This window comes from Colius striatus, chromosome W (genome assembly GCF_028858725.1).
Source record: "Colius striatus isolate bColStr4 chromosome W, bColStr4.1.hap1, whole genome shotgun sequence".
Classification (NCBI taxonomy): Eukaryota; Metazoa; Chordata; class Aves; order Coliiformes; family Coliidae; genus Colius; species Colius striatus.
The window spans coordinates 35,027,157-35,053,786 of record NC_084789.1 but is presented as its reverse complement, the minus strand read 5'-3'; positions in this window follow the sequence as shown (position 1 = coordinate 35,053,786).

Below are 26,630 nucleotides of genomic sequence, written 5' to 3'. Positions count from 1 at the left end.
AAATTCTATGGGCAGTGGTGGAATAAAACCAAGTGCTATAGTCCATAGTTTTTTTCTGTTGTACCTGGTGACAGGACAAGGGGCAATGGGATGAAGCTGGAACACAAACGATCCCATTTAAACACAAGAAAAACCTTGTGTTACAGTTGAAGTGAGGGAGCACTGGCACAGGCTGCCCAGGGAGGGTGTGGAGGCTCTTTCCCTGGGAGGACTTCCAAACCCGCCTGGACGCGTTCCTGTGACCTGATCTAGGTGGACGCGTTTTGGCAGAGGGGTTGGACTGGATGGTCTCGAGAGGTCCCTTCCAACCCCTACAGTTCTACGATTCTATGAGCGTACAGACCCTCCTGCAAGCCCGTGATGATGCAAAGTGTCCAGAGTGGCTCTCCCAAAACCACTGGGCTTCTTCCTAATAGATACTGGGTGAAATCCACCCCAGTGAACTCTTACTGTGTCCCCATGTCCCTGACAATTCTTCCTCATCTCCGATCTAAACCTCCCCTGCTGCAACTTGATGCAACTTGCCCTGTCATTCCTTACTGGAGAGAAGAGATCGACCCCCACCTGGCTACAACCTCCTTTCGGCTGCTCTCTGTCCCACCGTGAAAGAGAAGCGGCAGAAAGAGAAAAAACAAAGGCAAAAGAAAACCCGGGCAGACCATGTAACACACCAAACGATCATTTAATTCCCACTCAGGCCTTTCAGAAGGAAGCAGAATCTAACTACGCCACAAAAAGGATCAAAGCAAAAGTGGGAGTGCGCTCGGGCCAAACTGGGAACAGCTCCAACAGGAGATGCGGTGAGGGCCGCTGGGCCCAGCCTACACGTAGCCGAGCAGCCGCACGGTGCTGGGGAAGGCCTTGCGCAGCCCCAGGCACTTCTCCTGGTCCAGGAAGAGCGAATTGGCCTTGACAGAGAGGTTGTGCTCCAGCGTGGCCTTGGGATGAACCAGCCTCTGCAGGCTCCCAAAAGAAAGCAGGTGAAAATGTGACACAGTGCTGGCTGATAGACTACATGGGGACCTATTTACTACTGTAGAGAGGGTCTGCTTTCAAGCTTTTTTCGTAGCTCCCATACGCAGTGTTATAACTTAAGTGACAACATATATTTTTTCAATGCTATCTGAGCACTAAAAGTGAGTGTTATTAGAGATAGCTCCCACAGGAAAGCAGGTGCAAATGTGACACAGTGCTAGCTGATAGACTACATGGGGACCTACTTAACACTGTAGTTGGGATCTGCCTTCCTGCGTTCTTGTAGCTCCCATACGCAGTACAATTACTTATCAGAAAGCATGTATTTTTTCAATGAGAACTGAACAGTCCAAGTGAGTAGGATTGGAGATAGCGCTCACAGGAAAGCAGCTGAAAAAGTCAAACAGTGCTGGCTGATAGAATAAATGGGAACCTACTTACTACTGTAAGTGGGGTCTGCCTTCCTTCTTTCTTGTAGCTCCCATAAACAGTGGTATAATTTAAGCAAGAGCATATATATTTTCAATGGGACATGAGCAGTCCAAGTGAGTGGGATTGGAGATAGCTCCCAAAAGAAAGCAGGTGCAAATGTGACCAGGGCGGGCTGATAGACTACATGAGGACCTACTTACTACTGTAGATGGCGTCTGCCTTCCTGCTTTCTTATACTTCCCACACGCAGTGCTATAATTTCTACTGACAGAATGTACTTTTAAAAGGAGCTAACGAGGTCAAGAGCGTGCAATTGGAGATAGCTCCCACAGGAAAGCAGGTTCAAAAATGACACAGTGCTGACTGAGAGACTACATGGGGGCCTACTTAATACTGTAGGTATGATCTGACTTCCTGCTTTCTTGTAGCTCCCATACGCAGTGTTATAACTTAAACGACAGCATATATTTTTTCAATGGGAATTGAGCAATCCAAGTGACTGGGTTTGGAGATAGCTCCCACAGGAAAGCCACTGGAAATGTTACACTTTGCTGGCGGATACACTACATGGGGACCTACTTACTACTGTAGGTGGGGTCTGCCCTCTTGCTTTCTTGTAGCTCTCATACGCAGTGGTATAACTTAACCGACAGCATAGTTTTTTTCAATGGTAGCTGAGCAATCCGAGTGGGATTGGAGATAGCTCCCACAGGAAAGCAGTTGAAAATGTGACACAGTGCTGGCTGAGAGACTACATGAGGGCCTACTTAGTACTGTAGATGGGGTCTGCCTTCCAGCTTTCTTGTAGAGCCCGCGTAAGTTGAAATAAGAACAGTTTACGGGGGAAAATTGAAGAGTAACAACTATAACAAAGACAAGGGGATATTACAAAGAAAACTGTTAAGTGATACAGTTGCTCACCACCCGGGACCCGACGTGAGAGACCGCTCCGGACCGGCGACCGAGGGTCCGCACCCCCCGGAAAAGCTTATTCCAGGGAAGAGCTTATTCCGGCCAGCCCCCACCTATACCCTGGGCATGACGGTTAGGATGGTATCGAATACCTGCTGGCCAGCCTGGGTCAGCTGTGAAGACTGTGCCCTTTCCTGGTTCCTCACGGGAATCAACTCTATCTTGACTCAAACCAGGACACTCCCACAGGAAAGAAGCTGAATATGTGACACAGTGCTGAATGATAGAGTACATGGGGAACTACTTACTACTGTAGGTGGAGTCTGCCTTCCTGTTTTCTTGTACCTCCCATACGTAGTAGTATAACTTCTGCAGAGAGAATGTATTTTTAAAGAGAGCTGACGACGCCAAGAGCGTGGCATTGGAGATAGCTCTGACAGGAAAGCAGCTTCAAAGGTGTCACAGTTCTGGCTGACAGACTACATGAGGACCTACTTACTACTGTAGGTGGGGTCTGCCTTCCAGCTTTTTTGTAGCTCCCATACGCAGTGGTATAACTTAACGGAAATCATGTATTTTTTCAATTGGAGCTGAGCACTCCAAGTGAGTGTTATTGGAAACAGCTCCCACAGGAAAGTAGCTGCAACTGTGACACAGTGCTGGCTGATCGACTACATGGGGATCTACTTACTACTGTAGGTGGGGTCTGCCTTCCTGCTTTCTTGTAGCTCCTATACGCAGTGGTATAACTTCTACCGAGAGGATGTATTTTTTTTATGGGATCTGAGCAGTCCAAGTGAGTGGGATTGGAGATAACTCCCACAGTAAAAAAGCAGCTGCAAATGTGACACAGTGCTGGCTGATAGACTACATCGGGACCTACTTAACACTGTAATTGGGGTCTGCATTCCTGTTTTCTTGTACCTCCCATACGCAGTGGTGTAACTTCTACCGACAGTCTGTATTTTTAAAGGGGATTGACGAGGCAAAAGAGTGGGATTGGAGATAGGTCTAACAAGAAAGGAGCTTCAAAGATGACACAGTGCTGGCTGAGAGACTACATGGGGACCTACTTAGTCCTGTAGGTGGAGTCTCCCTTCCTGTTTTCTTGTAGCTCTCATACGCAGTCGTATAACTTAATCAACAGCATATATTTATTCAATGGGAGCTGAGCAGTCCAAGTGACTGGGATTGGAGATAGATCCCACAGGAAAGAAGCTGCAAATGTGACACAATGCTGGCTGATAGAGTACATGGGGACCAACTTAGTACTGTAGGTTTGATCTGCCTTCCTGCTTTCCTGTAGCTCCCATACGCAGTTGTATAATTTCTACGGATAGTCTGTATTTTTTCAGTGGGAGTTGAGCAGTCCAAGTGTGTGGGAGTGGACATGTCGCCCACAGGAAAGCAGCTGCAAATGTGACACAGTGCTGGCTGATAGACTACATGGGGACCTACTTACTACTGTAGGTGGGGTCTGCCTTCCTGCTTTCTTGTAGCTATCATACACAGCGGTATAACTTCTACCCACAATCTGTATTTTTTCAATGGGATTTGAGCAGACCGAGTGAGTCAGATTAAAGATAGTTACTAAAGGAAAGCAGCTGAAAATGTGGCAAAGTGCTGGCTAATAGACTACATGGGGACCTACTTAGTGCTGTATTTGGGGTCTGCCTTCCTGCTTTCTTGTAGCTCCCATACGCAGTGGTATAACTTCTGCCGAGAGTCTGTATTTTTATGATGGGAGTTGAGCAGTCCAAGTAAGTGGGATTGGAGACAGCTCCCAAAGGAAAGAACCTGCAAATGTTACACAGTGCTGTCTGATAGACTACATGGGGACCTACTTACTACTGTAGGTGGTGTCTGTCTTCCTGCTTTCTTGTAGCTCCAATTAGTAGTGGTATAACTTAACCGACAGCAAATATTTTTTTCAATGGGCATTGAGTGGTCCAAGTGAGTGGGATTGCAGATAGCTTTCACAGTAAAATAGCTGCAAATGGGACACATTGGTGGCTGATAGACTACATGGGGGTCTACTAAGTACTATAGGTGGGGTCTGCGTAACTGCTTTTTTGTAAATCTCATACGCAGTGGTATGACAACCGACAGCATATATTTTTCAAATGGGAGTTGAACAGTCCAAGTGACTGGGATTGGAGATAGCGCCCTCAGGAAAGCAGCTGCAAATGTGACACAGTGCTGGCTGCTAGACTAACATGGAGACCTACTTATGACTGTAGTTGGGGTCTGCCTTCCTGCTTTCTTGTAGCTCCCATACGCAGTGTTATAACTTAACCGACAGCATCAATTTTTTTAATGGGAGTTGACCAGTACAAGTGAGTGGGTTTGGAGATAGCTCCTACAGGAAAGCAGCTGCAAATATGACACAGTGCTGGCTGATAGACTACATAAGGACCTACTTAGTACTGTAAGTTGGGTCTGCCTTCCGTCTTTCTTGTTACTCCCATGCCCAGTGGTATAACTTCTACCGACTGTATGTTTTCAATGGGAGTTGAGCAGTACAAGTGAGTGTTATTGGAGATAGCTCCCACAGGATAGCAGCTGCAAATGTGACACAGTGCTGGCTGATAGACTACATGGGGACCAACTTAACACTGTAGTTGGGATCTGCCTTCCTGCTTTCTTGTACCTCCCATACTCAGTGGTATAAATTACCCGAAAGCAAATATTTTTTCAATGGCAGTTGGGCAATCCAAGTGACTGGGATTGGAGATAGCTCCCACAAGAAAGCAGCTGCCAATGTGACACAGTGCTGGCTGATAGACTACATGAGAACCTACTTACTACTGTAAGTTGGGTCTGCCTTCCCTCTTTCTTGTCGCTCCCATACGCAGTGGTATAACTTCTACCGACAGAATGTATTTTTAAAGGGAGCTGACGAGTTTAAGAGCGTGGAATTGGAGATAGCGCCCACAGCAAAGCAGCTTCAAAAGTGACACAGTGCTGGCTGAGATAGTACATGGGGACCTACTAAACACTGTAAGTTGGGATCTCCCTTCCTGTTTTCTTGTACCTCCCATTTGAAATGGTATAACTTCTACCGACAGTCTATATTTTTTCAATGGTAGATCAGCAGTCTAAGTGATTGGGATTGGAGATAGCTCCCACAGGAAAGCAGCTGCAAATGTGACACAGTGCTGGCTGATAGACTACATGGTGGCCTACTTAACAGTGTAGTTGGGGTCTGCCTTCCTGCTTTCTTGTAGCTCCCTTAAGCAGTGGTATAACTTCTATTGACAGAATGTATTTTTAAAGGGAGCTAACGAGGCCAAGAGTGTGGGATTGGAGAGAGATCCCAAAGGAAAGCAGCTGAAAATGTGACGCGGTGCTGGCTGATAGACTACATGGGGACCTACTTACTACTGTAGCTGGGGTCTGCCTTCCTGCTTTCTTCTAGCTCTCATACGCAGTGGTATAACTTAACTGACAGCAAATATTTTTTCAATGGGAGTCGAGCAGTCCAAGTGAGTGGGATTGGAGATAGTGCCCATAGGAAAGCAGCTGCAAATGTCACACAGTGCTGACTGATAGACTACATGGGGACCTACTTACAACTGTTGGTAGGGTCTCCCTTCCTGCTTTCTTGTAGCTCCCATACTTTCTGAAGATGACAGGAGACAGTCACACCCTGTAGTGCTTAGCAAGTCTCAAGTTTATTTGCAAAGATACAACTCTTTTAAAGATACAATAATCAGGCTCATACATATTGCAAAAGTTAAGCTCATCATTGGTTCTCAGTTAAATGTCAATCCTTCCCCTGTTTCAACATACTTCGGATGCTTGTTCCTGCTTTCTCATCCTGTTATCATACAACTCTCTTGCTCTCATGTCCTTGAGCAGGAGTCCAATATCTTATTGCTTAATGCTTACTGCCTAACCAGCTGTCCTCTTTCCTCTAGCCAAGTCTCCAAAAAACTCTCTACACTTCCCCCGTTTTCTTTTTTGACAATGATATTAGCCTGCCTCATCCTCTCAAGTGTTCTTTCTATTGTCCATTGAATACAATTTATAAAACAATGAAACACTTACAATACAAATATAACAATACCCATAAAGCCAATTCCATACATTATAACATTTCGCAACCAAGGGCCTATTCTCCATTCCTTAAGCCATCCTTCAAGTCCTAATCCCCCTTCTTGTTTCAACTGATGAAATCCCTGTTGAAGTTCTTTCAGTTTTCCATGTATCGAGGTGGAATGGTCCGACAGGTTCATACAACACATGCCCTCAAATTCTTCACATTCATGTCCCTGGGCTGATAATAAAAAGTCTATGGAAGCTCTATTTCGTAACACCGCATGATTTACACATTTAACGTCAGCTGTTAACATATCAATCATTTCTAAAATTTTATTTAACTCGTCTTTATTCCAACATTCTAACTGTTTAGTCAAGTTCATGGCCTTATTAGCTCCTCCTCCTGACAAAAGTGGGCAACTACGACTTGCTTCAGTTCACTCCAAAATCATGGGGACCATTATCAGTACAATCAAACTCATAATAACTACTTTTTTTGCGGGAGCTATTATTATGGTCAGCAAGCTGCATTAGCGTGGTTAAGTTAGTGTGGAATAAAGAGAGTTTCCCCAAATAACAGGGTCCACCCGGGGGATTTACTGGTATTCTGTTCCAGGCCCTTTCTCCACAGATTAAAAATATACCCGTGGGCAATTTCTTCGGTGATGTAATACTAGAGACATTACAGCTGGAATACAATTGCTTAAATACCGTTTCTGACTTCAAAGAAGAGTCTAAGTTGGCCCAATATTTTCGATTTCTATTAAAGTCATGAATATCCCGTGGCATAAAACTTATTCAATTTCCCCCAGTTCCATTAGTACCGAAGCTTGCATTGGCACTTCCAAACATGTCTGTTTCCTCAGGGGGTTAGGCTAATGTGGTATTAAGGGACTTCATTATCTCACAATGACGTTTCCCGTCCGAATGATCGTGATCATCGCTAATTGTGTTCAGCCGCGTCCTATTACACAGGGTGTTATTGTCTACTAGTCCACAAAATTCCTCCGGATTCCACACGGGCAATCCTATCAAACACGTTTTAAAAGGATTAGTAACCCCTCCCAAACTAAGACAAAGAGATGATTGACCAGTTTCATTAGCAAAGTTTATCCAAATATTATCTCTAGGCTGATTAAAATGCATCAAGCTGTTAGCAATTATAGTTACACTAAAAACTATGGTTATAACAAAACACCTCATTATTATTCATTAAATTCACTGTCTTTTTGTTATATAACCTTCAGTCTTTTGATTGTTAGCCAGTCCTCCAATGACCGCAAGACGAGGGTGTATTTATTCTCCAATCTCTTCCTGTCCTTTTTCGTCAGATGGTTTGATCTCCGCAGCTTCAAGGACAGCTCTTGTCCACCTGGCTGGCACCCAAATGGATCCTGTGGGAGAATCAACACACAAATACCCACGTCCCCAGTATTGTACTTTGGTCGGAGGCTGCCATATCCCTGTTTTAGGGTCACGATATTTAACCCATATTTCTTTCTTCTCATGCCTGGTAAGCTTCTTCTTAATCACTGAAAAAAAAACCCACAGTTGACAAACAAAGTTATTATACTTGTGCTAAAAGTAAATTCTCTAGCAGGTCTATGTTGCAAACTTGTATGGCTAATACTACTTACATTACTAATCAAGTCTTCTAATGTCATTGAGGTTTGGTTACTTTGTTTGCTAAGCCAGCATCCTAATTTGCATAGCTCAGTTAATAAAGCAGATACTCCTACACCTGGAGCAAATATACTAGTTGCTATTATTGCTGAGGGAGACCAAAGGTAACATAGTCATGACATTCGCCAGTAAATGCATGCACAAATTGTTTTGGACAATGATGTTTCTAAATCATTGTGTCATTAGGCATCAAGATCGTCAGCTGTCCCAAACTGCGTGGTCCCCTTTGTAATCTCGAGGGTATTCCAGGCCATGCCTGGTTCCCACAGATCAGAAAAATTCCCTTTGGTAACTGTACAGGCACAAGACTAGACCTGGATCTTTTTGGTGAAGTGTAATTGCACCAAGATGTTGTGTTCTTATATACGCCCAGGATGGGACCCATATTCTGTCCAAATGTTTTGGTATTGCTGGTAAAATTAAACATAACACAAAACTCCATCTTTATAGATCCCAATAATTCTAACTCCTGTGGCTCTGTTGTCATTATTGGCAACCATGAAATGATCAAATCCCAGCTGTCAAGTTTGCCATTAACCTTAACTAAGGGATTTGTTTTTAATGCATTTGGTACAGGTCATTGTGCCACATCTAATGGAACTCCAACCAAACAGGTAGAAAAAGGATTATCTGGAGTGGTCATTGATAAACATATTGTAGACTGATTGATTGCTTTGGCCAGTGTAAGCCACATGTTTTTCTTGGGTTGTTGAAATTGCCTAAAACCATTTACCACAATCATTTGAAGCATCAACAGTTTGACAAAATCCATTTTTTTTTTTTACTCCTGATCAAAAAAAAAAAAAAATCCTTCAGCAATGAGTCTAAAACATAAACCACCTTTAGTTTCTCAATGTCAAAATGTTCTGTTCTTCCAAGTTCCATTCCTGACACCTAAACCACCTTAGAAAGTTTCCACTGTAAGAAAACCACTATTCATCATCACATTTACAGCAAAATGCATAACATCACGACCAACAGTTTTTACACTCTTTGAGGCAAGGGACTGAGGATGGAAAGGAGGAGCCCAGCGGTCCGTGAGGGCTATGGCCGTCCGTGTCGGCGTGAGGTGTGTTTGGGGAGGCACTCCGGAGACAATGACCGGGCGCGGGAAGCGGCTACGCGACGGCGGCGAGTGCGGATGGAAGGGGTGGGGGGGAGTCTGGCTCACTCCGTCCCGTCCCCGGCGCCGGCCGCGCAGCCGGTATTACTCTCTCCCGTGTTTTCTTTGTCTTCCCTCGCGTGCCCGATGGTGCCCAGTCTAATATGGGGTCACGCTCCGCCACTCTCCACTGATCATCCTGCGCTGCACCCCCGCCCGACTCCGCCCGCTCGGCATTCCCCTGCAAGTCATCTTAGGGGTAACTCGGCGGGCTGGGCTCGAATGGGAAGCAACTCTCCCGTGGGGGCTCTGCTCCGAAGCCCCTTCGCCTCTCTGACTTTGTAAAAACTCTCGTGTAGAGCAGAACATTTTTCTTTACTCCGCCATCGAACTAGGCCATCGAACCCACACAGTCCAGTAGATTCGGTCATCCCTTTCCTCCTCCTGGCTGGAGGCAGGGACCCTCTATTTCTGTTCTTCATCAGAGTATTCGCTATCTGATCCTTGCAATTGCAGACCTGAAGTCTCCTCATTGGCTTCGAAGGAAGTAGTTGCAGTTCTTCTATGTCTTGGAGATTGTTGATTGTCCTCTTTTGTTTTGGCAGCCACTATGCTGACAGCCCTCTTGGGCGGTCCTTTTCTAACAGCTGTCTTCCCCCTTAGTTCACGTACACGCGCTTCCAGCTTAAAAGTGGGTTCACCATCCCACTTCCTCATATCCTCTCCTTGGCCACGCAAAAAGAGCCAGAGTTCATTTCGCGGTGTACTCCTGCGTCTGGGACTTCCCTTTCCCCTGGTCGGGACAGTGGATGACTGAGTTCTTGAGGCAGATCTAACAATCAGGCCATCATCCCACACTGATGAGGAGGTGCAGAGGCTCTCTTCATAGTTCTGTAACCAAGAAGATACCCTCTCCACTGTTGGTATGTCCATGTCTGGATGATACACCATTGCCAGGATATTAGAATATGTAGCTGGGGCACTCTGGATCACTTTTCTCAACATGGCCCGTGTACACTGGACATCGTCTGGATCTGTGGAGGCCTCGACATTATCCAGATCACCATAGATGACTTCCAACACAGCTAATTCCCTTAGATATTGGATCCCTTCATCAGCTCTAGTCCACTTTCCTCGGGCATTTACAAGGTCTTCCTTGAATGGGTATCTTGCCCATACACTTGAGAGGAGTCGTTTCCAGAGACTACAAACTGAGGTTTTCTTTCCAATGCCTTTATCAATTCCCCGGTCCCTAGCAAGAGATCCTAGCTGTTGGGCTTCTCTGCCTTCCAATTGTTGAATGTCAGCCCCGTTATCCCAGCATCGGAGCAGCCAGGCACCAATCCGCTCACCTGGCTGGCGACTGTAATCTTTTCGCATATCTCTAAGTTCTGTTGAGGTGAGGGACCGAGTAGTTTCCATTTCCTTTTCGATTTCTTTCACTTCTCCTGATCTCCTTACCGAAGGACCAGTTTCTTCTTCTAGCCTTTCCTCTTCCTCCTCGTCTGCCCTTACTAATCGATGATATGGACTTGACCTCCTTATCCACTGCTTCTTTTTCACTACTGGGGCAACCACTGTGGTTGTTGTTTGGTTCCCTGACTCAATCATGGTAGTCTCAGGTACAGTTTGAATTTCCACCTCGGCCATAGTTCTCTGAGAGGGCTGGACTGCGACTGACTCAACTATGTTGGTCTCAGGTACCGTTTGAGTTTCCATTTCAATCACAGTTCTCTGAGAGGACTGGAATGCAGCTCGGTAGGCAGAGGCTAGGCCCCAGTATAGTGCCTGAACCTGATGGGCCTCATTAGGGTAGGTAAGACACCCTTCTATCAGGTAGCGTGTCAGTAAAGCAGGGTTTTTTATCTGTTCAGATGTAAAATCCCAGGTTACAGGAGGTGATAACCGTCCTAGGAATTTGCCTAAATTCATCCGCATACCCTGCCACCCAGGGACTGGACACTTCAGGAGGCATTTTAACATGTTTCCATCACAAATTTGTACTCTCTGATACCCAGATGACTCCAGATTCCACAAGATATATAATATAACAACTATGTTAATTAGTAATATTAAAACTCTCATATAAGGGTGACTAAGGACCTGGGAAGTCTGTGTAACAGAATTGTCTAGATCAGTCCGAGCTGAGGAGAAAGAGGTGCTTTGCCCCATGGCCTCCACAAGATAGCTCCCACAGCACACGAAATTCATCAGTAACAGAATGAGACTTGCTATTATTATTTGGGCCATCATGTTCCCAGGCCCTTTCATCCTCTTCACAAAATTATATAGCCAGCTTAGCAAAGCTATTAAGGTTAAAGCACAGCCGAGAGTCAATGTTAGGAGCATCGTGTTCCCAAACATTAGAAAGTGTAAGATAAGCTGCATAGCAGCAAGGCTCCGTGACCAGCACAGGAACTTTGCTCTCATTGGTTTACTGTAATTGCAATGCAGTTAATGTAAATCTGCTATTATCTCGCCCCACGTTGGGCGCCAAAAGGGCTGTGGTAGTTTGAGCCTGGCTGGATGCCAGGTGCCCACCACACCGCTTTACCCCCCACCTCCTCAGCAAGCCAGGGAAGGGGAGAAAATAAGATGGGAATCTCGTGGGTTGAGATAAAAGCAGTTTAATAAATAAGCAGCAAAGCCACGCGCGCGGAGAGCAAAGCAGAAGCAGATAAGCTGTTACTCTCTACTTCCCATCAGCAGCGATGTCCGGCCACCTCCCGAGAAGCAGGGCTTCAGGACGCGTAGCGGTTGCTTTGGGAAGGCCAGAAATGAATCTCGCCTCCCCTTCCTGCTCCTCTCCCCCAGTTTATATTACTGAGCTGACGTCATATGGTATGGAATATCTCCTTGGTCAGCCTGGGTCAGCTGTCCTGGCCATAGTCCCTCCCAAGATCATGCCCACTCACAGCTATTGGTGAAGGTGGGGGAAGGAATGCTGGAGGGACAGCCCCGATGTTGTGCAAGCGGTAGTCGTAATATTGATATCAACAGTAAGCACAGCACTGCAGGAGCTGCTGTGGAAAATCACTACCGTCCCAGACCCACTACACATACCTATTATCATCAGCGCGCTGTTGTAGCCCTTCAAGGTCTGGCGGCACGTATCGGCCGGGCTCGTCTATAGGTCACCCAGGGCACGGCATGTTCCACATTTTCACGCTTATTTCCGTCCTTGTTGGGTAGGATCCGAACCCCTTCGTCCCTCCGCCATGGCGTCAAGCCGCTATCACGTCGGGGTCACCATTTGCTGAAGACGACGGGAGACAGTCACACCATGTAGTGCTGAGCAAGTCTCAAATTTATTTGAAAAGATACAGCTCTTTTATAGATACAATAATCAGGCTCACACATATTGCAAAAGCTAAGCTCATCATTGGTTCCCAGTTAAATGTCAATCCTGCCCCTGTTTCAACATAATTTGGATGCTTGTGGCTCCTCAACCCAAACTAAGTTCCTGTTTTCTCATCCTTTTATCATACAACTCTCTTGCTCAAGGACACCACGTCCTTGAGCAAGGGTCCAATATCTTACCGCTTAATGCTTACTGCCTAACCAGCTGTATTCTCTAGCCAAGTCTCCACAAAACTCCCCACAAAAGAGGACATGATAGAATACAGCTGGTTAGACAGTAAGCATTAAGCGATAAGATATTGGACTCCTGCTCAAGGCCATGAGAGAAAGAGAGCTGTATGATAACAGGATGAGAAAGCAGGAGCTTAGTTTGGGTTAAGCAGCCACAAGTATCTGGAGTATGTTGAAACAAGGGCGAGGTTTGCACCTAACTGGGAACCAATGATGAGCTTAGCTTTTGCAATATGTATGAGCCTGATTATTGTATCTATAAAAGAGTTGTATCTTAGCAAATAAATTTGAGACTTGTTGCACTACAGGGTGGGCTTGTCTCCCATCGTCTTCAGCAAATGGTGGCCCCGACGCGATACACGAAGGACATGATATACCGACTGGGCGCCACAGCGGAGTAAGAATAAAAACTATGAGCGTGACTGGTTCCTATCCACCCCGCTGGCTCCTACCGTCTCAAAAGTAATGCTCCCCCCCCGCGTGTAGAAAATGGCCCTGGAGGCACGGACGGGGTACGAGAACCATGTGAGCCATCAGCCCCTCCTGAGGAACAGGAGTACTGGCCTAAAGAGCCCCCGCCTCCGCCCTCCCCACTTGGTGAGCCTGTCCCTGGGGCAGAGAGTGAACTGGCGGAGGCCATCGCAAGGGAGCGGAGGGAGACTTGGGCTGCACTCGCAAAGGATTGTCTGGGAAAAGGGGATGGCGATGCACTGGAAGCAGCCAGAACTTTGACGTTGCCACTGGTATTCCAACCCATTGCAGGGGGAGGTTTGCAAGCAACAATTTCTGCTCTGGACTTGAAGTTGTTATCCCAGTTGCGGTCCACGGTCAGCCAGTTCGGGGTAAATAGTGAACCAGTGAAACAAATGATTGACTATGTATGGGGAACGCAGTTGCTACTGCCCGCTGACTGTCGAGGCATAGTAAAACTTATTTATACACAACATCAGCAGCTGTTATTTAATGCACATTGGCAGGCATTAGTGAATGAAAGTGTCGCAACTCAGCGTCAGCAAGGCGACCCTCTCTATGGTGTGACGGTGGAAGAGCTGATGGGTTTGGGACCCTTCCTCCGTACGGAGGCTCAGGCTTTGATAGGGCCTGATAAGTGTAGAGAGGCAATGCAATTAGTAAGGGAGGCTATGGAAAAAGTAAAGGACCCAGGTGGAGTGACAATATATATGGGAATCAAACAAGGTCGGGATGAAACGTTCGGGATCTTTATTGATAAAGTTGCCTCCGCCATAGAGAGGGCTGGAGTTCCGGAATATATGCGTGGCGCCTTGTTAAAACAGTGCGCCCTACAGAATTGTAATCCAGCTACCAGGACAGTATTGAATACGTTAGGAGCCAATTGGTCAATTGAAGATGCTTTAGAGCGTATGGCCCAGGTCCCGACAGGTCAACAAGCTTTTCTCGTGGAAGCTATTAAGGAATTGGGATTAGGATTAAAGGAACAGGCGAAAGCAACTCAGAATCAGGTGTTGGCCGCCCTTGCACCCCTTCAAGCATCCGCTGTGACCACTCAAAGGGGCTCCTCAGGTGGACGAATAAAGTGTTACCGGTGTGGCGGAATGGGACATTTCCGTCGTGAATGCAATGCTACAGGAATCTGGTGTTAAAAATGCCAAACGGACAATCACAACACCGGGGCCTGTCGTCGCAGGTCGGGAAACTCCAATTAGAGCACGTCGAACCGCAGTGGCAGCGCTCAGACACATGTCGCCGCTGCAGCTCAACAGATGTCAGCAGCTGCCTCCAGCCAGCCACAAGTGGGAGCCTCGGAATGCACCTGGCAGCAGCAGTAGATGTTACCATTATGACAACAAGCCCACAGAAGATACCCACCGGAGTGAAAGGTCCAATCACTATAGGGGGACGAACAGTGGGCGCATTGTTGTTAGGACGCTCGTCAACTACCATGCTTGGACTCTTTGTTCTCCCCGGAGTTATTGATGCAGATTATTTGGGAAAAATTATGATCATGGCCCACACCCCCTTTCCACCAATACAAATGATGAAAAATCAGAGAACTGCGCAATTAATACCATTGGAACAAATGTCAAAAGGAAAAAGACCAATAAAAGAGGACTTAAGAGGAGAAGGGGGATTTGGCTCCACGGGAGGACTTACACTGTTGAGTATGGATCTCAGTGAAAGGCCTAGACGCAAAATAGACCTTGAATTTCAAGGACAAAAAAGGTCCTTGATGGGATTATTGGACACGGGGACAGATTCCAGCATTATCGGCCCAAGATGTTGGCCACAGCACCGGCCCCTGCAACCGGCAGCAACTACTGTGACTGGGGTAGGAGGGCTTACTCTGGCTAGTCGCTCTCCACCCATCTTGGTTCATGTGGATGAGAAAACCATAACTGCTACTTTTCCTGTTGTGCAGCTGCCTCCAACTGTGCAATGTCTTATTGGTCGAGACATACTAGCCCAGATAGGAATGGTCCTAACAAATGAGCACCCTTTGGCATAATGGCCGTTGCATGGACTTTCCCACTTTCTATTACCTGGAAAACAGCCGAGCCAGTATGGGTTAAGCAATGGCCTTTAAAAAAAGAAAATCTTGAGCATTCTCATGAGTTAGTGCAAGAACAACTTGCCCAAGGACATTTAAAGTTATCTACAAGCCCGTGGAACACTCCTATATTTGTTATTAAAAAGAGATCTGACAAGTATCGTTTGTTACATGACCTACGTGCAGTAAATGAACAAATGGAACCTATGGGAGCATTGCAGCCAGGACTACCCAGTCTGGCTATGATTCCACAGTGTTGGCCACTGTTAATCGTAGATCTAAAGGACTGCTTTTTTACCATTGCCTTACATCAGCGGGATACACAACGATTTGCTTTTACCTTGCCTGCAATAAATAGAGAAGGTCCCGACTATCGTTTTAAATGGACAGTTTTGCCCCAAGGCATGCGTAACAGCCCAACTATCTGTCAGCTGTATCTTGACGCAGCTTGACAACCCCTTCGATGACGATGGCCTAACGTTATCATCTACCATTACATGGATGATATCCTCTTTTCTCAGCCTGGACCATTTACGGAACAACAGGTGGAGGAGATTCGACAGGCACTGGCTCAATGCCACCTTGTGCTAGCTCCAGAAAAGGTTCAGTGTACAGCTCCATGGAAATATCTTGGATGGTCTTTATCAGAACAGCTCATAGTACCACAGAAGCTACAGCTCCAACTACAAATAAAGACCCCGAATGATGCTCAGAAGTTTTTAGGGGATCTGCAATGGTTAAAACCAATAGTGGGAATACCCAACGAGTTGTTAGAAAAACTACGACCACTTTTGAAAGGAAGCAACCCCACGCGTCAAATACAGGTAACACCAGAGCTTCAGGATGCGCTTCAACAAATTATGGACTGTGTCATACAAGGGCAGGTCCGACGTCACAATGTTGACTTACCTATTGACTTAACCATCTGGTATAGCACAAAGTATTTGCTTGGGGCCTTGACACAATCTCAAAACAAAACGGGGGAGGTATGGGTTCTAGAATGGATTTCCCCAGCCTTACAACAAACAAAAACCCTTTTTCAAAAAATTGAGATGTTGGCGGGACTAATAAAAAAGGGTCGTGAAAGAGCATTACAAGTAACTGGTGCTGAGCTGCATACGATAAGGACACCAATGAAAAAGGACTCTTTACAATGGTATTTAGACAATACAGAAGATCTTCAGGAGGCGCTCTTAGGTGGCGGCAGTATAGTAGCAACAGACAAAATAATAAAAGCACCATTACAATGGCTAGGAAAATGGAATTGGCTAGTACGACCCAAACGAGAGCCGGCCCCCATCACGGATGCGTTGACAGCATACACGGATGCAGGAAGAAAGTCTGGAACGGCGGCAATAACCTGGCAAGAGGAAGGGGAGTGGAAGCACCAACTAATAAAAGCAGAAGAGAAAGATGCATTACAAACCTTGGAATTGTTGGCAGTAGTATGGGCCATGATGAACCTGAAAGGGCCCCTGAATGTGGTTACAGACTCGTTATATGTCGCGGATATCGTTGTTGTAGTAGTGCAGGCAATATTCACTTGAAGACGTAGAGAGTCTAAGTAATGCACGTGCAGAGACGTACAGGGACAACGTAGTACAACCACCAGAGTTGACTTAAAGCCACCCTTCCTTTGCTAGCTACCTCCTTATATGCTGCTTCTGCCCATGAGATCACCCAGGGCCCAATTGATTAACTTGCAGCACCTTTTACTGTAGTAGCATGCCAGCTGCATGAACTTATCCCTACCATCTTTATTCAAGCTGTCTGGTCCAAGCTACATCTGTGCCTACAATTCCCCCCTTTTTCTTTTTCGAACCAGCCAGCCTTTAGCAACACACTTCAAAATTAAAGGTACATGAAGAAAAGAAAATATTTTTACCCATGGCCATGAGTTTACAACAAAAGGTCAATAACAGTTACATCGCTGAACAATACAATACAGAAATCCATAAAGTCAAAATAAACATAATCTGATATGTGTTGCTAGGAGGGACGCACACTGGCAGGAAGGGATGAGTTCTTGGTAGCTCCACTCATATTTCTTTTTCCTTATGTAGTTCTGGACTTCTCTTCAGATCCTTTAGCATGCTGATCTGTGAGCATTATCTGTAAGATGGAAGTATCTCTTCATCTGTAGAAAATACACCATTTTTGTTTTCAAGCTCCCAGTGGTCATCTTAAGTTCTTCAATTTTAATACAATACAGATAGCTGGAGGAATTTATAGCAGCGCATGTAGTGCCACAGTTGCGAGGGTTTACATTTTAATAGAGTGATGGATTGAGGGTGGATCACTTGGTTCTTTCCTCAAGATTGGTTTTTTTTTTTGTTCTTTTTTTTTTTCATTGGGATTACAGTTAAGTCCTTTCTGTTGATGTGGCTTGATCCATTTTGCCGGAATCCATCGGGGACCTTGATCTGTAATGACACAAGCATAGCCTCTCCCCCACGTTAACAGATCTGCAGGTCCTTGCCACTCTCCAGTAGTGGGATTCTTATACCAAACTTTAGGTTTGTCAGTAAAATCCAAATCCCGACTCATTTGGGCAAAGTGTGTTAATGCCGGCGGTTCATTCCGGTTTGCCACAATTCTGAGATGATTCATTGTATAAAGGGCTTTCATTAGTCTGTCTTGAGGGCTTACCCCCTCTTCCCCCGTTTTTTGTTTTTCTAGCAGGCCTTTTAAGGTTTGATGTGTACGTTCAATAATGGCTTGACCGGTGGAATTTCCTGGGATTACAGTAGTATGTTTAACACCCCATAAGTTTAGAAACTTACGTGTTTTACCGGCTATGTATCCCGAGCCATTATCAGTTTTTATCTCTCTTGGAACACCAAGGACTGCAAAGCAACTCCTCCGATGTCTTATGACGTCTCGAGAACTGTCACTGGTTAAGGCTGTGGCCCAAACCATGGCTGAATAAGTATCAATAGTGACATGTATACATTTAAATCGCCCAAAAGGAGCATAGACAGTGATATCTGATTGCCATATACCTAATGGTGCCAGATCCCTGGGATTGACTCCTACTCCTAGGCCGATTTGATTCTGGCATGCAGGGCATGTGGAAACAATACCCTGAGCGTCTGATATAGTCAGGTCAAACTGGTTCGCCAGCATTTTCGCACTTTGATGAAAGAAATCGTGCGATCTTCGGGCTTGAGAAAATTTGTCAATTATTGGCCCCGTACGTATCAATAAAAGGGCTGCCACTATCTTGTCAACAATTTCATTGCCAACTGATAGGCCATCTTTTAAGCCCGAATGGCTTCGAATATGTCCAATATAATAAGCAGTTTGACGTTCATTTATCTGATGCCAGAGCCGCAGGAATAAGTTATACAAATTCTGATCAGAGACTTCTTTCAACAACGCTCTCTCTAATCGAGTGACGGCATCGACCACATAGAGGGAATCAGAAATGATGTTTAATGGGACGTCTGGTCATTTCTCGAAAGTTTTAACTACAGCCATCAGGTCCAGCAGTTGAACTGAACTGCCTGGGGAGTGAACAGTTAGATTTTGCCATTTTCCATTCTCCCACCAAACCACTCCCGCTTTGGCTTGGATCTTACTTGCATCGGTAAAAACAGTCAGGCCTTTAACAGGTACTGCTGATCTCAACGGCCGGTCTTCCATTTGAAATTTAACAGAAAACAATTTATGGGCCGGATAATGATTATTTATAGCTCCTGGATATGACAATAAGGCCCACTGTAATTCATCAGATTGTTGCAGTGCCCAGTTCAAGAACTCATCTGTGAGAGGAACGAAAATGACGTCTGCCTCAATCCCTGCTATTTCCAGCAGACGTTTCCTGGCCTTAACTATTATTTTCACAATTGCCCCTAGCCTCGTGGTAATTGTTTTTTGCAAATTATATGCCAAAATATCCACTCCAAGATCCTCAATGCGTCTTTCGCTACTGAATCCCACTGCATCAAGACTGCCATTACATGCTGGTTTTGACTTATCACAGCAATGTTAATTGACAGGTCAGGATCATATCGGTGACTGTACTTATTGACTATCTTGTTTCCTATTTTTTCTATTGCTTGGATTTGCTGCCGAGACAGTTTTCATGCACTATCAGCCTCTACTGAGCCCTTTAACAAAGGCATTAGTGGCGCAAGATCCTCATTCGTGATACCACATATGGTTCGTACCCATTGGATATCACCTATTAACTTTTGAACATCTGTTAAGTTAGCAATATCTGTTTTAATTGCCACCTTCTGAGGATAAATGCGTGCATCGGTGATGATATTACCTAAATATTTCCAAGAGGCGTGCATTTGTACCTTCTCTGGCGCGATCACCAACCCGGAGATGGTTAACTGCCGGTTCACTTCTTGTAGAATGCGATGCTGGTCCAGGTCTTTTCCTGCAATCAAGATATCATCCATATAATGGTAAAATAAGACACGAGGGTATTTTTTGCGCAGAGGTGCCAGCGCCCAGGCAACATAAGTTTGACAAATAGTTGGCGAGTTCTTCATTCCCTGAGGTAAAACAGTCCATTGGTATCGTTTTGCTGGCTCTTGTTTGTTAATTGATGGTACTGTAAAAGCAAACTTCTCACTGTCATCCTCATGTAGGGGAATTGTGAAAAAACAGTCCTTCAGGTCAATCACCAACAGGGGCCACTCTTTTGGAAGCATTGCAGGAGAGGGTAATCCTGGCTGTAAAGCACCCATGTCCTACATCACTGCATTAACAGCTCTTAAATCATGTAACAGCCTCCACTTCCCTGATTTTTTAGGGATAGTAAAAATTGGTGTATTCCATGGACTGGTGGATGGCTTAATATGACCTTTCTCTAATTGTTCATTTACTAATTCATGAATGTGGGCGAGCTTTTCTTTGCTTAGCGGCCATTGATCAATCCAAACTGGTTTATCTGTAAGCCAGGTTAACTTCAGGATTGGTTGCCCATCAATGGCCGCCATTAAAAATTTTCATTTGACAAACGAAAGCCCATTTGGCTTAAGGCGTCTCTACCCAAAAGCCAAACTGAAGTATTCATTACATAGGGCCTAATTTGCACACATCTATTCTCTTCGCCCTGTATGCATACCGAAATTAGATCTGTGCTAATTTTTGTCATCTCTATTCCTCCTACTCCAACAGCAGAGGTGTCTAAATTCTCTAAAGGCCAGCTTTTTGGCCAATAGGATAATGGAACAATAGTAACATTTGCTCCCGTATCCAGTAATGTGTTGTACCCAACCACGTGTTCACCATTTGGATGTTGGAATACAACCGTCTGAGTGGGCTTTCCCTGTGAAAGTGGCATTGCCAGTCTTACCTCAGGTACTCCAGTGGATCCAAAACCACCGTCTCGACGCTTACAACTTCCTGCGAAAGGAACTTCAGCTCTGAAAGGAACTAATTGAGCTATTTTAGTTCCTTTAGGTATATGAACTGGTGGCTGCCAAACTTTAACCATTATTCCAATGTTTCCTTCATAATCCGCATCAATTACACCAGGGATCACAAAAATACCCTGTCGAGAGGCCGATGACCGTCCTAAAAGCAAAGCACTTAATCCATAGCCAAGGGATCCGTTAGCGTTAGATGAGATAACTGTTACCTCCGTGTTGTGGATGGTTACATCTACTGTTGTTTCCACATCCACTCCTGCGCTTCCTGCAGTGGCTGATCTGAGGCCATCCAGGCAGCTCTTGGTGTTGAAGGGCGTTTTTGTGTCATCGCGCTCGCCCTTTTTGCGCTCGTTAACCCGTTTCCCTTAGGCATTGTATGTCTGGCCACTCGAGAGAGGCACTCGGTGGCTCTATGGCCAAACTCTCCACATCTGTAACAATTGCCATGAAATCTGTCGTTGGACCCAGATGGCCTGGCGGAGCTGTTTGTCCATACCAATGGTCTGGACCGACATTGATTTTTCACGTGTCCTATTTTTCCACAATTAAAGCATTTTGGCCTCCGATTTCCTTTGTGAGGTTGAACTAAAGGTTTTAATGCTGTTGCCATAGCTTCAGCTAAATGGGCTGACGATCCTACCCTAGAGCAGGCTTCTATCATGTTGACCAAAGCTGCTGTCCACGGGAGAGCCTCCAGGATCTTTTTGCAGTCATGGTTAGCATTAGCAACTGCTAAGTGTAACCCTCTTTCTGCCTTTACTTCAGTTGACATGTTTGGTATACGATCCAGAGCTGCTCTTAGACGATCTAAGAAGGTCATGAAAGGCTCATTAGGTTTCTGTATAATAGTTGTATATGAGGGAACTGGCATCCCCATGTCAGGAACAATCTTAAATGCTTGACGAGCCAGTGTCTGCGTTTGCTGCAAAATAGCTTCATTCAGTCGGGCTTGTACCTGAGGGTCAGCAAACGGTCCTTTACCCAATATCATATCTGCTGTGACGACTCGCCGCGGATCTCCCTGTTGTAAGTCCATATTTTCTACTACTGCCAGATCAACTCTTTTTTCCCATTCAGACTCCCATAGTAATACCTGAGTGGGCTTCAGGAAAGTTTCTGCTAGCTTCCGTCAGTCAAATGGAGTCATTAATCCACTGATGAAAATATGATCCAATAACATTTGAACGTATGGGTTGGACAAGCCATATTGCATTACAGCTTTCTGGCCTTCCCTTACCAACTTCCAATCCAAAGGTGCCCATTGTCGTTTTCTTTGTGCTACTATTACTGGAAAGGCTTGTGGAATAAATTCTCCTTCGATTACCGCATCACGTATGAGGCCTCTCCATTTCTTAGCCGGATCATAGTCATCTGGCCGGGGGTCTCTGAGCACCTGTGGGGATGAAACTTTAATCTTTGGTTTGGTTAATTCATTAATTCGTTCCAACAGTTGATTAGCTGTTGCTTTTGGTTTTTCCATCAGTTCCTCCAAGTGGGCCAAAGTGTGTTTCATATCTTCTCCGTGTCGTATTAATTCTTCCTTTAATAGTTGTCTTTGTTGATCTTCAACTTCACTAGATGTTGGGGGTGATGATGGAAGAGGAATGCACTCAGGGATTGATGAGCTCAGGGGCAATGGCAATCCACATTGTCATTTGTAAAACGTACCTTTCGTTCTCTGCCAGGTACTCCTTCAGACATAGCAGAAGGATGGGATGGGGCAGGATGGTGAAGTGTGGGTGGGAGGGGAGGAGGGGAGGAGAAGGGGAGGAGAAGCAATGCCCGTATTCGGCTCCTGGAACGGTGCTCTAGGGGGTTCTGGGGGAGGTGGGCTCACATCCATGCTCTCTTCTTCTAGAGGTGGAGCCGAGGGTATTACGACATTATCCCCTCCGAAGAGTCTCTTAGTATTTTCTTCTAGAGGTGGAGCCGATGGTACTATAAAGTCACCACCTCCAAAGAACCTTTTAGCATCTACCAGGAACGCAGATGGTACAGCAGCTTCTGCTTTCATGGCAGCAGCTGCAGCACGCTCAGCTTCTAGTTGGTGTATAATGGATGATACCGATTTACACAAGTCGATAGCATCATTCAACATGTCTCCTAGGTTTTCCCAGTGTCCCGTTTCATATACTTCTTGGGGGGAAACAAAGAGACCTATTTCCTGTCCCCATCTTACAAGTCTTAGCAAATCCTCTCTTTCATAACTGAATCCTTTCTCAGCAAGGCTATGCTGAAGGGTGTCAATAGGATTTTCCTCTTTGCTTATGTTTTTTCCCATTAAATCACTTTACTCAGATCACTTGCCTTTTCAAGCAGGAATCCAAGTGCTTTTCTGCAGAGGGTTCTTAATCCAACCAATTTGGCGTATCACGTTGGGGTCACCAAATGTTGTAGTAGTGCAGGCAATATTCACTTGAAGACGTAGAGAGTCTAAGTAATGCACGTGCAGAGACGTACAGGGACAACGTAGTACAACCACCAGAGTTGACTCGAAGCCACCCTTCCTTTGCTAGCTACCTCCTTATATGCTGCTTCTGCCCATGAGATCACCCAGGGCCCAATTGATTAATTTTCAGCACCTGTTTCTGAAGTAGCATGCCAGCTGCATTAACTTATCCCTACCATCTTTATACAAGCTGGCTGGTCCAAGCTACATTTGTGCCTACATATCGTAGAGAGAATCGAGGACGCCTCCATTAAGGAAGTGCAGAATCCCAGACTATTTGAATTATTAATACAGCTGCAGAAGGCAATAAAGCTTAGGGAGCATGTTTATGCCATTATACATATCAGGAGCCATAAATGGGACACTGGGCAGGGAGAAGGTAATGCTAGGGCAGATAAGTTGGTCACAGTGACACATAACACGTATCTGTCTAAACAGATACTAGCCAGAGAAGCGCACTCCCTTTTTCATCACAATGCACGGGGCTTATACCGAGAGTTTCAATTATCGCTAAAGGATGCAAAGGCTATTGTTAGAGTTTGTCCCAATTGTAGCCATCACAATGGAGGTGTTGGCTTACGCTTGGGGATGAACCCTAGAGGATTATCTGCAAATGAAGTTTGGCAGATGGATGTCACTCGTGTGGCAGAGTTTGGAAGACTAAAATATGTGCATGTAACCATAGACACATGGAGCAAATTCGTTTGGGCAACAGCACAGACGGGAGAGGGCCATACATGTGGAGCGTCATTTATATTGTTGTTTTGCAACAATGGGAATTCCTCAGAAAATAAAGACAGACAATGGGCCAGCCTATATAAGTAGAGGCATAGAACAGTTCACGAGTCAATGGGGAGTTAAACATGTAGCAGGTATTCCCCATTCCCCCACAGGACGGGCCATAATAGAAAGAGCTAATGGGAATCTAAAAAGATATCTTGGTAATTATGGGGATGTGAAAGACCCACATAGGAAATTGTTAAAGGCTTTATTTGTTATGAACCACCTGTGTGTGTTTGGGGAACAGAAGCTACCACCTGTAGTAATGCATCATAATCCAAAAGCACAAAAGGAGGGGAAGAAAGAAATATGGGTTAAATATCGTGAGCCTAAAACAGGGATATGGCAGCCTCCAGCCAAAGTATTATACTGAGGACGTGGGTGATTGTGTGTTGATTCTCCCACAGGATCCATTTGGGTGCCAGCCAGGTGGGCAAGAGCTGTCCTTGAAGCTGCGGAGATCAAATCATCTGACAAAAAAGGACAGGAAGAGATTGGAGAATAAATACACCCTCGTCTTGCGGTCATTGGAGGACTGGCTAACAATCAAAAGACTGAAGGTTATATAACAAAAAGACAGTGAATTTAATGAATAATAATGAGATGTTTTGTTATAACCATAGATTATAGTGTAACTATAATTGCTAACAGCTTGATGCATTTTAATCAGCCTAGAGATAATATTTGGATAACCTTTGCTAATCAAACTGGTCAATCATCTCTTTGTCTTAGTTTGGGAGGGGTTACTAATCCTTTTAAAAGGTGTTTGATAGGATTGCCCGTGTGGAATCCGGAGGAATTTTGTGGACTAGTAGACAATAACACCTTGTTTAATAAGACGGGGCTGAACACAGTTAGTGATGATCACGATCATTCGGACGGGAAAGGTCAATGTGAGATAATTAAGTCCCTTAATACCACATTAGCCTCACCCCCTGAGGAAATAGACCTGTTTGGCAGTGCCAATGCAAGCTTCGGTACTAATGGAACTGGGGGAAATTGGATAAGTTTTATGTCACAGGATATCCATGACTTTAATAGAAATCAAAAATATTGGGCCACCTTAGACTCGTCTTTGAAGTCAGAAACGATATTTAAGCAATTGTATTCCATCTGTAATGTCTCTAGTATTACATCACTGAAGAAATTGCCCACGGGTATATTTTTAATCTGTGGAGAAAGGGCCTGGAACGGAATAGCAGTAAATCCCCCGGGTGGACCCTGTTATTTGGGGAAACTCTATTCCACCCTAACTTAACCACGCTAATGCAGCTTGCTGACCATAATAACAGCTCCCGCAAAAAATATAGTTATTATGAGTTTTATTGGACTAATATTGGTCCCCCACGATTTTTGAGTGAACTGAAGCAAGTCGTAGTTGCCACCCTTTTGCCAGGAGGAGCAGCCAATAAGGCCATGAACTTGGCTAAACAGTTAGGATGTTGGACTAAAGATAAATTAAATAAAAAATTGATTGTTTCTATAAAAGAGTTGTATCTTTGCAAATAAATTTGAGACTTGTTGCACTACAGGGTGGGCTTGTCTCCCGTCGACTTCAGGATAATACCACTGCGTAGGGAAACTACAAGAAAGCAGGAAGTTAGACCGCACCTACAGTCGTAAGTAGGTCCCCATGTAGTCTATCAGCCAGCACTGTGTCACATTTGCAGCTTCTTTCCTGTGAAAGCTATCTCCAATCCCACTCACTTGGACTGCTCGACTCCCATTGAAAAAATACAGAATGTCGGTTAAGTTATACCACTGCGTATGGGAGCTACAAGAAAGCAGGAAGGAAGACCCCAAATACAATGTTAAGTAGGTTCTATTAACCAGCACTGTGTCAAATTTGCAGCTTCTTTCCTGTGGGACCTATCTCCAATAACACTCACTTGTACTGCTCAACTCCCATTGAAAACATACAGTCGGTAGAAGTTATACCACTGCGTATGGGAGCAATAAGAAAACTGGAATCAAGACCCAACCTGCCGTAGTAAATAGGTCCCCATATAGTCTATCAGCAAACACTGTGTCACATTTGCAGCTGCTTTCCTCTGGGTTCTAACTCCAATCCCAGTCACTTGGACTGTTCAACTCCTTTTGAAAAAATAAATGCTGTCGGTTAACTTATACCACTGTGTATGGGAGCTACAAGAAAGTAAGAAGGCAGATACCACCTACAGAAGTAAGTAGGTCCCCATGTAGTCTATCAGCCAGCACTGTGTCACATTTGCAGTTGCTTTCCTGTGAAACCTATCTCCGGTCCCACTCACTTGGACTGCTCAACTTCCATTAAAAAAAACAGAATATCGGTAGAAGTTATAACACTGCGTATGGACGCAAAAAGAAAGCAGGAAGACCGAAACTACAGTAGTAAGTAGGTCCTCATGTAGTCTATCAGCCACCACTGTGAGACATTTTCAGATGCTTTCCTGTGGGAGTTATCCCCAAGAACACTCACTTTTACTGCTCAGGTCCCATTGAAAAAATATATGCTGTAGGTTAAGTTATAAATCTGCGTATGGAAGCTACAAGAAAGCACGAAGGCAGACCCCATCTACAGTACTAAGTTGGTCTCCATGTAGTCTATCAGCCATCATTTTGTCACATTTGCAGCTGCTTTCCTGTGGGAGCTCTCTCCAATCCCAATAACTTGGACTGCTCAACTCCCATTGAAAAAATACAGACTGTCGGCAGAAGTTATAACACTGGGTACTGTAACTACAAAAAGGCAGGAAGGCAGACAACATC